Source organism: Apium graveolens, chromosome 8 (genome assembly GCF_009905375.1).
Source record: "Apium graveolens cultivar Ventura chromosome 8, ASM990537v1, whole genome shotgun sequence".
Taxonomy (NCBI): Eukaryota; Viridiplantae; Streptophyta; class Magnoliopsida; order Apiales; family Apiaceae; genus Apium; species Apium graveolens.
Genome location: NC_133654.1, coordinates 113,153,862 through 113,166,107, shown reverse-complemented (window position 1 = coordinate 113,166,107; position 12,246 = coordinate 113,153,862).

Here is a 12,246-nt window from a genome sequence, read left to right as displayed (position 1 = left end):
GAGAAGAGTCATGACAAAAGATGATAAATACAATGGTGATTATGTTCCCGAATACAGAACTTATATTGGTCAAGAAATGCAGATGAAAAAGGGAGCTGCAGTGCTACAAGATTTTCTCAACGATCCTCAGTTATCCTTCAGTCCTGATCATGAAGATGTCAGTTTAAGCTTCATATTGATTGGTGATCTTGAGATAAGCAAAAGCTCAATTTCTAAGTTAAGATCAGCTATCTATCAGCTTGGAGAAGACACTGAAGAGAATAGAGAGTTGAAGAAAAAGCTTGTTAAAGTCCTACGAGATAAGGAGGAAGAAAGATTAAAGAACTTTCTTGGAACAACTGTCAGTTATTTGAAGATACTGAAGTAATGTTTACTCCTTGTACATTTTGTAGATTGATTTTGGCATCATTGAGAATGGAATTTATGTTTCATTGCATTAAGCATAAATTGGGGGAGATTGTTACATATTGAATTCTCAATGATTAGAAGAAGCTCATGATCTGGCTGTTCGGATGTCATCAGGATCTGATGTACCGTCAGGATTTGGTATGTCATCAGCATTTGTATGACATCAGTATTTGAAGGTAGTCAACATTAAAGGATTTGTTCTATTCCTTATAACGTGGAGCAGATATCTGTTATGTCTGAGTTATAGGACTTTATCTGTTTAGTTTAAGATATGTATCAGTTTCAGTTAGTTTTTGATAATGCTTATCTTTGATTTATCTGTTGTAGCTGTGTAGTATATAAACACAGTTTAGGTCATCACTTAGTGTATAACACTCGAGGATCATTCGACCTAGCAGCTCTCAAGAATATCAATATTTCTTGAGAGGATTTTGTAACAGTTTTTATCAGATATATAAAAAGTTGTTATATTTTATTATTTGTTCGAAACATTTATACAATTGTATCCAACCTCCTCTAAATAATTATATCTTTACTGGGCAACAAAGAATTTTTGAGATGTGGTAACTTTCGACTTAACATATCGGACTAATAGGTATGACATGCCTTTTATTCCAATTACGGGAGTGAATCACCACTACCAAAATATTTTGTTTGGATTTGCACTTGTAAGGGACGAGAAAGAGACTTCTTATAGATGGGTTTTGAAGACTTGGTTGGAAGCGGTCGATAACAAGCCACCTATTACCATTATTATGGATCAAGACATCGCTTTAAGTAATGCCATTGTCAAGGTTATGTCTAACACTAACCATACATATTGTACGTGGCATATTAGTAGCAAGTTTCCCGAGAAACTATCTACTTTGTATACTCAATACTCGGAGTTCAAGACGGATTTTAATGTATGTATCTATAAGTCACTGTCACCAACGGAATTTGAAGGTAGGTGGGAGGATTTGAAAGAGAAATATGATCTTGAAAATCACAATTGGCTAAATGATATGTATGCAATTAGACGATAATGGGTTTTTGCTTTCATGAAACAACATTTTGTCGCCGGTATGACTACCACCTCAAGGAGCGAGTGTATGAATTCATTTTTTGATGAGTATGTGAAAGCGTCCACCAGTTTGAAAGAATTCATTGAGAATTCACAAAAATCTTTGGAGTCACAATATTTACGGGAGGTTCAAGCCGATTTTGACACCGAGTACAAGGAAAGGAGACTATTCTCTAACTCGTCAATGGAGATACATGCCTCCAAGATATACACAAAAGAGATGTTTAAGCGATTTCAAAAAGAGCTTCAAAAAAGTCAATCTTTTGTTGTGAAAAGCATGAAAGGTTGTGGAGATTATCTTTCAAAGATGTATTTGGTAGAAAAGTCCACCTTGCCGGAGATTTATAGAAGGAATTTTTTCTTGAAGGTTTCCATCGACGGGAGTTATTTTTGTACATGTAAAAAATTTGAACATTCTGGGATGATTTGTAGACACATGATCTGTTACCTTAACAAGAAATAAAAGACGATGATACCGCCAGATCTTGTCACAATGAGGTGGACAATAAACGGAAACAAAGTTGCGGGACCTCTACCGTGTACCCCTCAGATGCTTGGTAATGTTGTAGAATCTCAAACGACAAGATATAGTGGATTGTTTAAAGCTTTCCAAGATTTGTCCGTTGTTGGTAGTTGCTCCGTTCCGCGGTACAATTACTTGATGAGCGTGATCAAGAGAGAAAAGTAGTATGTGATTAAGTCTTTTCCCGGAGAAGAGAGAGAAAAAAAATAAATGAGGACTATGAAAGTGATGATGAAGAAGATGATGAAGAAGATGATCCGTTATTAGATCCCCCAAGGTCATAAACAAAAGGACATCCAAAAGCGGGGAGATTCAAAAGTGGTATCGAGACGTCAAGTCCAAATAAACAATTTCGAAAGTGTAGTTTTTATGGGGCGAGAGAAGAAGGCCATGATAGAAGAAATTGTCCCTTGAGTTAATTAGGAAAAAAAGGAAAAAAATCACTACAAGAAATATTGAATCAGACAATGATTTTCCACCGTTGTCTAAAAGATGAATTTTTCGTTGTCTATCCAGGGGCGGTGTGTTTGGAACTCATACAACGGTTACACACCATTGTAACAAATACATCACACAACTGAATATAAAGCCTTTGTCTGTTTTTATTCACACAACGCATATGACCCTTTATAATATTCTACAAACAACAGTTTTTTAGCCGTTGTAACAATTTACCGGCACAATATTTAAAAATAGTGTTATGAGAATTGACTCCTACAACAGTTTATGTACTTATTTCATCTAGTTATACAATGGTTTTTATTAAGAAACAAATATAAGAGATACTTTAGGCAACGGTTTTTTGTTTTTTGGGTATTGTGTTTTAGCTATCACTACAAGAAATTTATAAACACACAACAATTTTGCACCGTTGTCTGAAAGGTAGATTTTTCGTAGTCTATTCAGCATTTTTCAATATTTGTTAGAATCAAGAAGGCACAAGTGGTATTCTATATTAACCATTGTTGGAACTTTTTTAAACAACAGTTTTTTTATTTTATTTTTTTAAATATGTGCACAACTCTTTAGAAAATTAATCTCATTATTTAAAATAAACCAATTTTAAAATAAAATGGTATTATGGTAATCCAATTGTTATTTAACAATTGAAATTAAATCAACAATATAAAGGTTCTCTACAAGAATTACAACTATAACTTAAAAAATTTATTTCTAAACATGCTTATTAAGGTACACAATAAATAGTTTGCATAGGTATTTAGTCTATTTTTCCAAACAAGCAAGAGAATGATCATTCCAATTAGCACACCAAGTCTTAGTTCTTGTTCTTGCCCACCAAGTTCTTGTTCCAAGTATCATATATACATGAAGGTTTGCTGCATCAAGAATTAAATGTGAGAAGAATATATAGAACATCAAGAACAGTTAAAAAGAAGGCAGAAAAAAATAAAATTAAAGAGTAAAACATATAATTAACAATATTATGCCTTCACCCAATTTGTAGATACACTCAATAGCATTACAGAGATAATAAACATCAACCATTACAAGCAATATCATGGCCAGGAGGGTATCTAATATACAAATTTATAATAAAGATAGAAACATTCACTTAATAAAAGAACACTAATTTTTGATATTTTTAATATATGGCTTACCCTAAGAGTTTGTGTGTTCTTGTGTATAATTAATTATTTTCAACTAAAAGAGAGGCTGAGAAATATGAAAAATCTTACCCCAACAGAATCGGTATTAATTCAATATCATGTTTTTATATCATGATAATTGCTATGGTCTTATATTAAAATATTTCTTACAAGAATGCCACTTAAATTGCACCATAAATCATAAAACAAAATTGAAAAATTGAGATGAAGCAAAATATATAGTATGCATAATAATACAATACATTGTACATCCCAGCACATTATAACAATATATAAACTCCAGGGCATGAGTAGTTAAATCACAAAAGGAAATGGTCAGGTTACTTCTGGTTTCCTCGCACCTCCTGTAAATCTATGAAACCAAAAAGTCCTCCTCACCTCTTTATCTCTTTTATTTTCATTTCAGAAAAGACATAGCAGTGATTCCATGTGATTTCTAGCAACAGAGTTACCTCTGAACGCCATGGATTTGCCTCTAACAATCTTAAGAAACAACTTTAGATTAAACCTCGAAATTTGACAAGTATCAGGCTGCCATCTCCACTTGAGAAAATCTGTATCTACCCTTCCGTTCAAAAAACAATTCCTTGAATCACCTATTATAGGACAACTTTTACTTGTATATACAGGCTAAGCCTAGGGGCGTCTACTTCATAGCTACATAAGAATGTTTGAAGGTCAGCAAATAGCAGTATCAAGGATTCAAAGTTATACAACCAAATACATTTTTTTATGGTGTTCTTCCTTAAATTAATATTATATCGAGAAGGGATCAATTCTAAGAGAAAATGTAACTTCAATTGTCTAGGTATACTGAGGGTAGCATCTCAAGAATATGAAGCAAAATTCTTACCAATTTCAGTACAAGAATCGAATGAAAACTCAAACAGCATCATGCGGAACCCCGGGAATTGATATTTCTAAATACTGGGGAAGCTACGCCTTGACAAGTTCTAAACCAACAAGAAGTTGACATCATTCCGAAACCAGCACTCATAAAAGCCAAAATCACCACCCATAATCCAAACACTCAAAACTACCACGAAACACATTAAGTATCACGTAAATTCACATAACATACCAATTCAATTCATAGAAATTACAAAAACAAAACAGAACACATATTCGGAAATGACAGATTCAGTAAAAGCAACCAAAATGAATCAAAGTTTCCATAAATTCAACTCCAAAACAATAAAAAAAGAACAATATAACTGACAAGAAATACAGACCGAATCAACGGGAGCCTTCACAACAGGTTTCTCAAAAATTGGCAGCTCTTTGGCAGTCGATTTGTCTTTCTCAACAGCTCGATTAGCGTCCTTGACAAGCTTCTTCCAAGACACGATCGTCATCTCTCTAGGCCTCAATTCAACTTGAAATCTCTGGTGGCCACCGTAGGTCAAAACCCTCGGAAGATCACTTAATCGAAGTGATTTTGAAAAAAATCAGTTAAGAAGCTAAAGAGGTGAAGTGTTTTGAACAAATAAAGGTAAGAATAGTGCAGAAATTTCTTTATTTAAACATAAAAGAGTGGTAGCAAGACTTACCTGCCTGTTATTTTAATATCAATGTCCGAACTCCGAATCACTAAAAGTCTTGCAACAAAATAGTTCCTAAGTCATGAAATTTTATAACCAAATTGTTCATTTTTATAAGATTTTAACGCTAGATAAGCCCTGTGTCAACATATGCAGGGCCAGGTACAAGGACATTTACAATTTTCACCATAAAGAATTTAAAATGCTCACCAGCCATTCTCATGCATACCGACTACATACATTCAAAATTCTACAAAAATACACTAGGAAACACCCAAAAATCCAAACTTTAAATTATGTTTGTCAGAATACTACTACATAAACCAACATTCACTAAAACAAAAACAAAATTCCCTAAAAACACAAATCCAATTCACCTGATTAGTACATAAACATGATCCCATACATATTGGCATTAAAAAATTAAAGGGGGACGAAACATACTTGTAAGAACAAGAAGAACAAAATTCATTTTTTACTGTATGGCCAATACCAATTCCTCCAATACCACAACTAACTTTCTGAAATCACACAAATCACAAATAGGGGTCAGCAAGATTCATCAAGAATTCAAAAGGGTATATCAAAAATCCAACAATTAACATAAAATATGAACCTGGATAGGAAACTGAAGAGTTTCTTGAATGACTGGCGATGAAGATTCCTGTTACATGACTACAAGTATAAGGGGTTTAGTAGACTAAAAGCTAATACTGATGACTGATGTGACTTTTTATGAAGCAAATGAATAGGAGTAATGATACTGTAACATAGAAGCAGGAAGATTGAAAAACATAAGGAACAACTAACCTCATACATTACTTTCTTATTGAAAGGTCTAATCAAGGAGATTAGAAATTCCAACCTTCATTTTTCTACTTGAGAAGCTGAATTCATATGCAATTTTGTTAAAGAGAAACAAGATTGGGTGAGGGAGATGGTTAAGGGAGATGGAAGAGTAGAGACAAGCACGAGAAGAAGAGGAGAAGAGGAGAAGAAGAGGGGTCAGATTTAAGAAAGGGGAAGGGGAGAAGTAGGGGGAAATGAAAATTAGAAGGGGGAAAAAAAATTGTGTGAAAATGAAAAAAATCATAAAATATTTTTTTATTTATATATTATAATTAAATACTTATTTGTATTTTACTTTATATTAATAGAATAATTTTTATTTTAAATAATTTCACATAATTTTTTATATAAAATTATTTGAAACAAATTTGAAAATTCTAAATTATTTTTCTACATAACAAAAATTAATATATATTAACATTTTGCAAGATGACCCTAAAAGCATTTTTTAAGAAATTAATTAATTAATCAAGAAATAGTCTTATTTTTTTGAGTTGCACTTCTATTCAATTTTCAACAAAAAATCATACAAGATAAATTTAAAACTTTATGAATAATTCTTTTTATGATTACAATCGATATATCTCAATACAGTATTTCCTCACATAAAAGATTATTTTGAATTTTTTAATAATTTTTTCGTATGATTAAAATCAATATATCTTCGTATCTGTATGGTTGGATCATTGAAAAAATGAATTAATAATCCTGACGTGCAAGATGGATTTCAAATTTTTTAATAATTTTTTCATATTACTAAAATTGATATATCTTAACATTCGTACGGTTGTATCGTCGAAAAAAGTATTTTAAAAATTAATCTTGTAAATCAGGAACGAGTCTCGTTGTCGGGAGGGGTACTTTTAACGGATTTTTCTAATCCTGACATGCAAGATGGATTTCAAATTTTTTAATAATTTTTTCTAATGAATAAAATTGATATATCTTAACATCGGTATGGTTGAATCGTCTAAAAAATCATTTTAAAAATTAATCTTGTAAATCGGGAACGAGTCTTCTTGTCGGGAGGGGTACTTTTACCGGATTTTTCTAATCCTGACATGCAAGATGGATTTCAAATTTTTTAATAATTTTTTCATATGACTAAAATTGATATATCTTAACATCCGTACGGTTGGATTGTCGAAAAAATCAATTTAAAAATTAATCTAGTAAATCGGGAACCAGTCTCGACTACTTTTACCGGATTTTTCTAATCCTGACATGCAAGATGGATTTCAAATTTTTTAATAATTTTTTCTAATGAATAAAATTGATATATCTTAACATCCGTACGGTTGGATCGTCTAAAAAATTATTTTAAAATTTAATCTTGTAAATTGGGAACGAGTCTTCTTGTCGGGAGGGGTACTTTTACTGGATTTTTCTAATCCTCACATGCAAGATGGATTTAAAATTTTTTAATAATTTTTTCTTATGACTAAAATTGATATATCTTAACATCCGTACGGTTGGATCGTCAAAAAAATTATTTGAAAAATTTATTTCGTTAATCGGCAACGAATCTTGTTTTAGGGAGTTGTACTTTTACCTCGTTTTCCTTAAAAACTCAAACAAGATAAATTTTAAAATTTTTTATTATTTTTTTACATGGTTAAAATCAATATATTTTAACATCCGTACGGTTGGATCGTCCAAAAAATCATTTAAAAAAATATGTTGTTAATCAGCATTGAATCTTGTTTTATGGAGTTGTACCTTTACCTCATTTTTCTTATAAAGTCAAGCAAGATAAATTTTGAAATTTTTTATTATTTTTTTACATGGCTAAAATCAATATATGTTAACATCCGTAAGGTTGGATCGTCTAAAAAATCATTTGAAAAGATTATATCGCTAATTATCAACCAATCTGAATTTTAGATGTTACACAACGGTTTCTGCAAAATACCGTTGTGTGATAAATTCTCACAATCGACGGTTCTCATTCTTCCAACTAAGCAATCCAAGTAAAATCAATCAACGACTCTTATTTCGCCAACTCAGCGATCCAAGTGAAATAATTTCCACCTATCAGGCGGTGCCATGATTTCTTGTAAACAGACGACAGTTATTCTGTCAAAATTGTAAAACCGTTGTATGATGCTTCTCTGTTGACTCTTTTATACAACAGACTCCGTAAACCGTTGTTTATAGGTATATTTTGTAACAACTGTTTTTTCAAATTAGTCCAAAACCATTGTCCGAGATTACAATAAGTTAGCTTTTTAACAACGGTTTTGGACTGTTATGTTAAAGATCTATGACAACAGTGCAATTTAAGAACTGTTATCTACCTCAATAAGAGGATGCCACAGAGACAAGTCTTTCTAAAAACTGCTATAACCGTTGTTCTACATGTTGTCTAACAACAGTTATTCGTGAAAAAAAAATTCTCCGTCGTCTCCTAATTTGGGGCAACGGTTTTTTGGTCGACCGTTGTTTCATAGGTGTTGTGTGATTGCAAATTTCTTATAGTGAATGATTGTAATTTATAATCATGTACTTTGAAATATTAATAAATTTTAATTAAATATTTTCAATATTGTTAATGTTAGTACTTGTTGGCATTATAAATAATCCCAAAAAAAGAAGTGACTCCAAAAAAAATTGAAAAAAAGTTATTTTTGAAGATTTTTTTTCAAAGTTGGGCAGAAAGTTTTCTGTAAAACAGAAAAGGTATTATATAAAAAATAAAACATATGCAAGTGTAGTGACCAATCTGCAAAATTCTGGAAAACTGGAATTACCCCCGCAATGCTTTATTGAGACAACCGCAATGAAGCATTGCGGGGGCCGCAATAAAGCATAGCGGAGGTAAGGCACCTTTCCAAAGTTTTGCAGATTGGTCATTGTACTTGCAAATGTTTTATTTTTTATATAATACTTTTCCTGTTTTACAGAAAACTTTCTGCCCAACTTTGAAAAAAAATTCTTCAAAAATAACTTTTTTTCAAATTTTTTTTTGGAGTCACTTCTTTTTTTGGGATTATTAATAATTCGAACAAGTACTAACATTAACAACATTGAAAATATTTAATTAAAATTCATTAATATTTCAAAGTACATATTAATATATTCCAAAAATGCTAAACAAAAACAAACCGAATAAATGATAGTTTTTATTATATATTTTCTAGATTTTGACAGTTTTTTTGGAAAAAAATGGGCATGACAACTTAACCTGTAAAATTAATATTTGAATATATTAATTTCATTTTAATATTTCAATACTTTTAAAATATTAAATATTAAATATTAAATATAATATTTAATAATATTATAAAAATATTTTATAGTAATTTATAATATACAATCTTTAATCAGAAATATTAAGAATAATATCTTATTAAATTAATATTTATGTAGATAAAAAAGCATTGATAAATTAATTAATATAGAAAAAGGACAAAAAGGGAAATGGAGTATATGGGTCACTGCGGCAATGTTTCATTGCGACTGCCGTAATGAAACATAGCGGCAGTGGCGGATCCCAACCCTCCGTTTACCGCTTCAACGGTCCTGATTTGTTAGTTGTAAGGGGTCCTTATCCAACTATGGCTGTGGATAGGACCCTAATATAATATAATGTACTAACATAAAACATTGCGGCAGCCGTAATGAAGCATTGTGGGGGCAGCAATGAAGCATTGCGGGGGCCGTAATGAAGCATTGCGGGGGCCACAATGAAGCATAACGGGGGTAAGGCACCTTTCCAGAGTTTTGCAGATTGGTCAATGTACTTGCAAATATTTTAGTTTTTATATAATATTTTTTCTGTTTTACACAAAACTTTCTGCCCAACTTTGAAAAAAAAATTCTTCAAAAATAACTTTTTTTCAAATTTTGTTTTGGAGCCACTTCTTTTTTTGGGATTATTAATAATGCCAACAAGTACTAACATTAACAACATTGAAAATATTTAATTAAAATTCATTAATATTTCAAGGTACATATTAACAAATTCCAATAATGCTCAACAAAAATAAACTGAATAAATGATTGCTTTTATTACATATTTTCTAGATTTCGACAGTTTTTTTGAAAAAAAAATGGGCATGACCTCTTTGTTTTTAAGTTAAACTTAACCTGTAAAATTAATATTTGAATATATTAATTTCATTTTAATATTTCAATACTTTTAAAATATTAAATATTAAATTTTAAATATAATATTTAATAATATTATAAAAATATTTTATAGTATTTTTTAATATACAATCTTTAATCAGAAATATTAAGAATAATATCTTACTAAATTAATATTTATGTAGATAAAAAAACATTGATAAATGAATTAATATAGAAAAAGGGCAAAAAGGGAAATGTAGTATGTGGTCCACTGCCGCAATGTTTCATTGCGACTGCCGCAATGAAACATAGCGGCAGTAGCGGATCCCAGCCTTCCGTTTACCGCTTCAACGGTCCTGATTTGTTGTTGGTTTGAAGGGGCCCCTATCCAACTATGATTGTAGATAGGGACCAAATAACTAAATATAGGTATAATTTGTAGTTTTGGTTACCCCACATTTTAGTTATTATTCTTAAATTTTATTTACACTAATCTAAATAGAATATAAATAATAATAAAAAACAAATTTTAGATAAACAATATAGCGACTCAATGCAATCACTTCCTACTCAGCTACAATTACTCATCTATTATATATATAATAGAGCAAATAGGGTTTGGTTGAGACTATTTATTCAATTAAAATTACTCAATTACCCCTAATAATTATATTTTAATAAATATCAAATTTAATATATTATATATTAATTACATATAACTCATTAATTATTCATAATTATATATACATATATATTACTACTTTATTATTGATTATTAAGAACTTAGATATCTTCTATATACAACAAGGGGATAATATTCATGAGACCAAAAAGTCTTTGTGGGAATCGAACTCGATATATTTCATTTACCTATACAACCTCATACAACTACACCATATTGTCACATATTCTTTTAATCATACACATAATGCGTAAGTGTGTTAATAAATATTTTATTTAACTTTAATAATAATTATTTGAATATTTGTACACTTAATTTTAAATAATTAAATTCCAACTATAAAGTTAGGCATAATACATAAATGGATTATTATCTTATTTATTAATCATTTTTTAGTTTTAAAATATATCTCATATATTTTTAACATAACTTTATTATAAAAAGTAATTAAAATATACATATATAATTTTTAAAAAAATATTGAAAATAAAATCGCTTATATATAAATAATATATATTTGTATTACATATTTAGATAAGTTCGAATTATAATGATTCAATGTATTTTAGTTTATTTCGAATTCAAAATCAGAACTTGGCCCATTGTTCTAAAAATACTCAAAATTTGACTACATGACCCGCCCGAAAAACATCACAATTTATGTTTAGTAAATTTAAATTACAAACTCGACGAGAATATCTTACCAATAATATGAAATTTTTTAATATCTTATATTAATATAAATTAATGTGTTTGAGGTCTTTATATGATCAAGTCAATTAATTATATGTATTAAAATTACTAACTTCACTGGTAGCGCATTATTGTTTTTGGGATTTGTCCCGATTTTAAGAATATTCGAAATTTGATATGAGATCTCACGAGATTTTTTAAAATTACAATGATATATTAAATCGATTTATTTTTTATTTTTCACTTTTAAAAAACTAGTTTTTTAAAAAAGAATTGTTTTAGATAAATAATATTCATTAATCAAGATAATATTGTACAAATATTTGGAATTTTTTTAATATTTTGAATTATTCAAATAAAGGTTATATATATATATACTATATTATAGCATTTGATTCAATGTATTTTATATTATTTAAAGATATATATATATATATATATATATATATATATTGATCAATAATTTAAAGAAAATAATCAGTTCAACTCATATTTATAAAAATTTATCGAATTGAAAAATATTTAATTTTAGGAGAATACTATACAATGTTATCAAATTATTATATAAAAAATATTAGAGTTGTAATGAAAGAAACTTAAAAATGGTTTAAATAACGATATAAATACAATTTTTCCTTCGAATTCTTGAAAAAATCATTAATATAAATAATAAGTCTTTATAATATATATATATTTTTTTATGTTATAATCATGATTGATACTCGGTTGCGTAAAAAATAGATATGAATTATTTGTCAGTGATAATATGAATACCATATATAAATTAG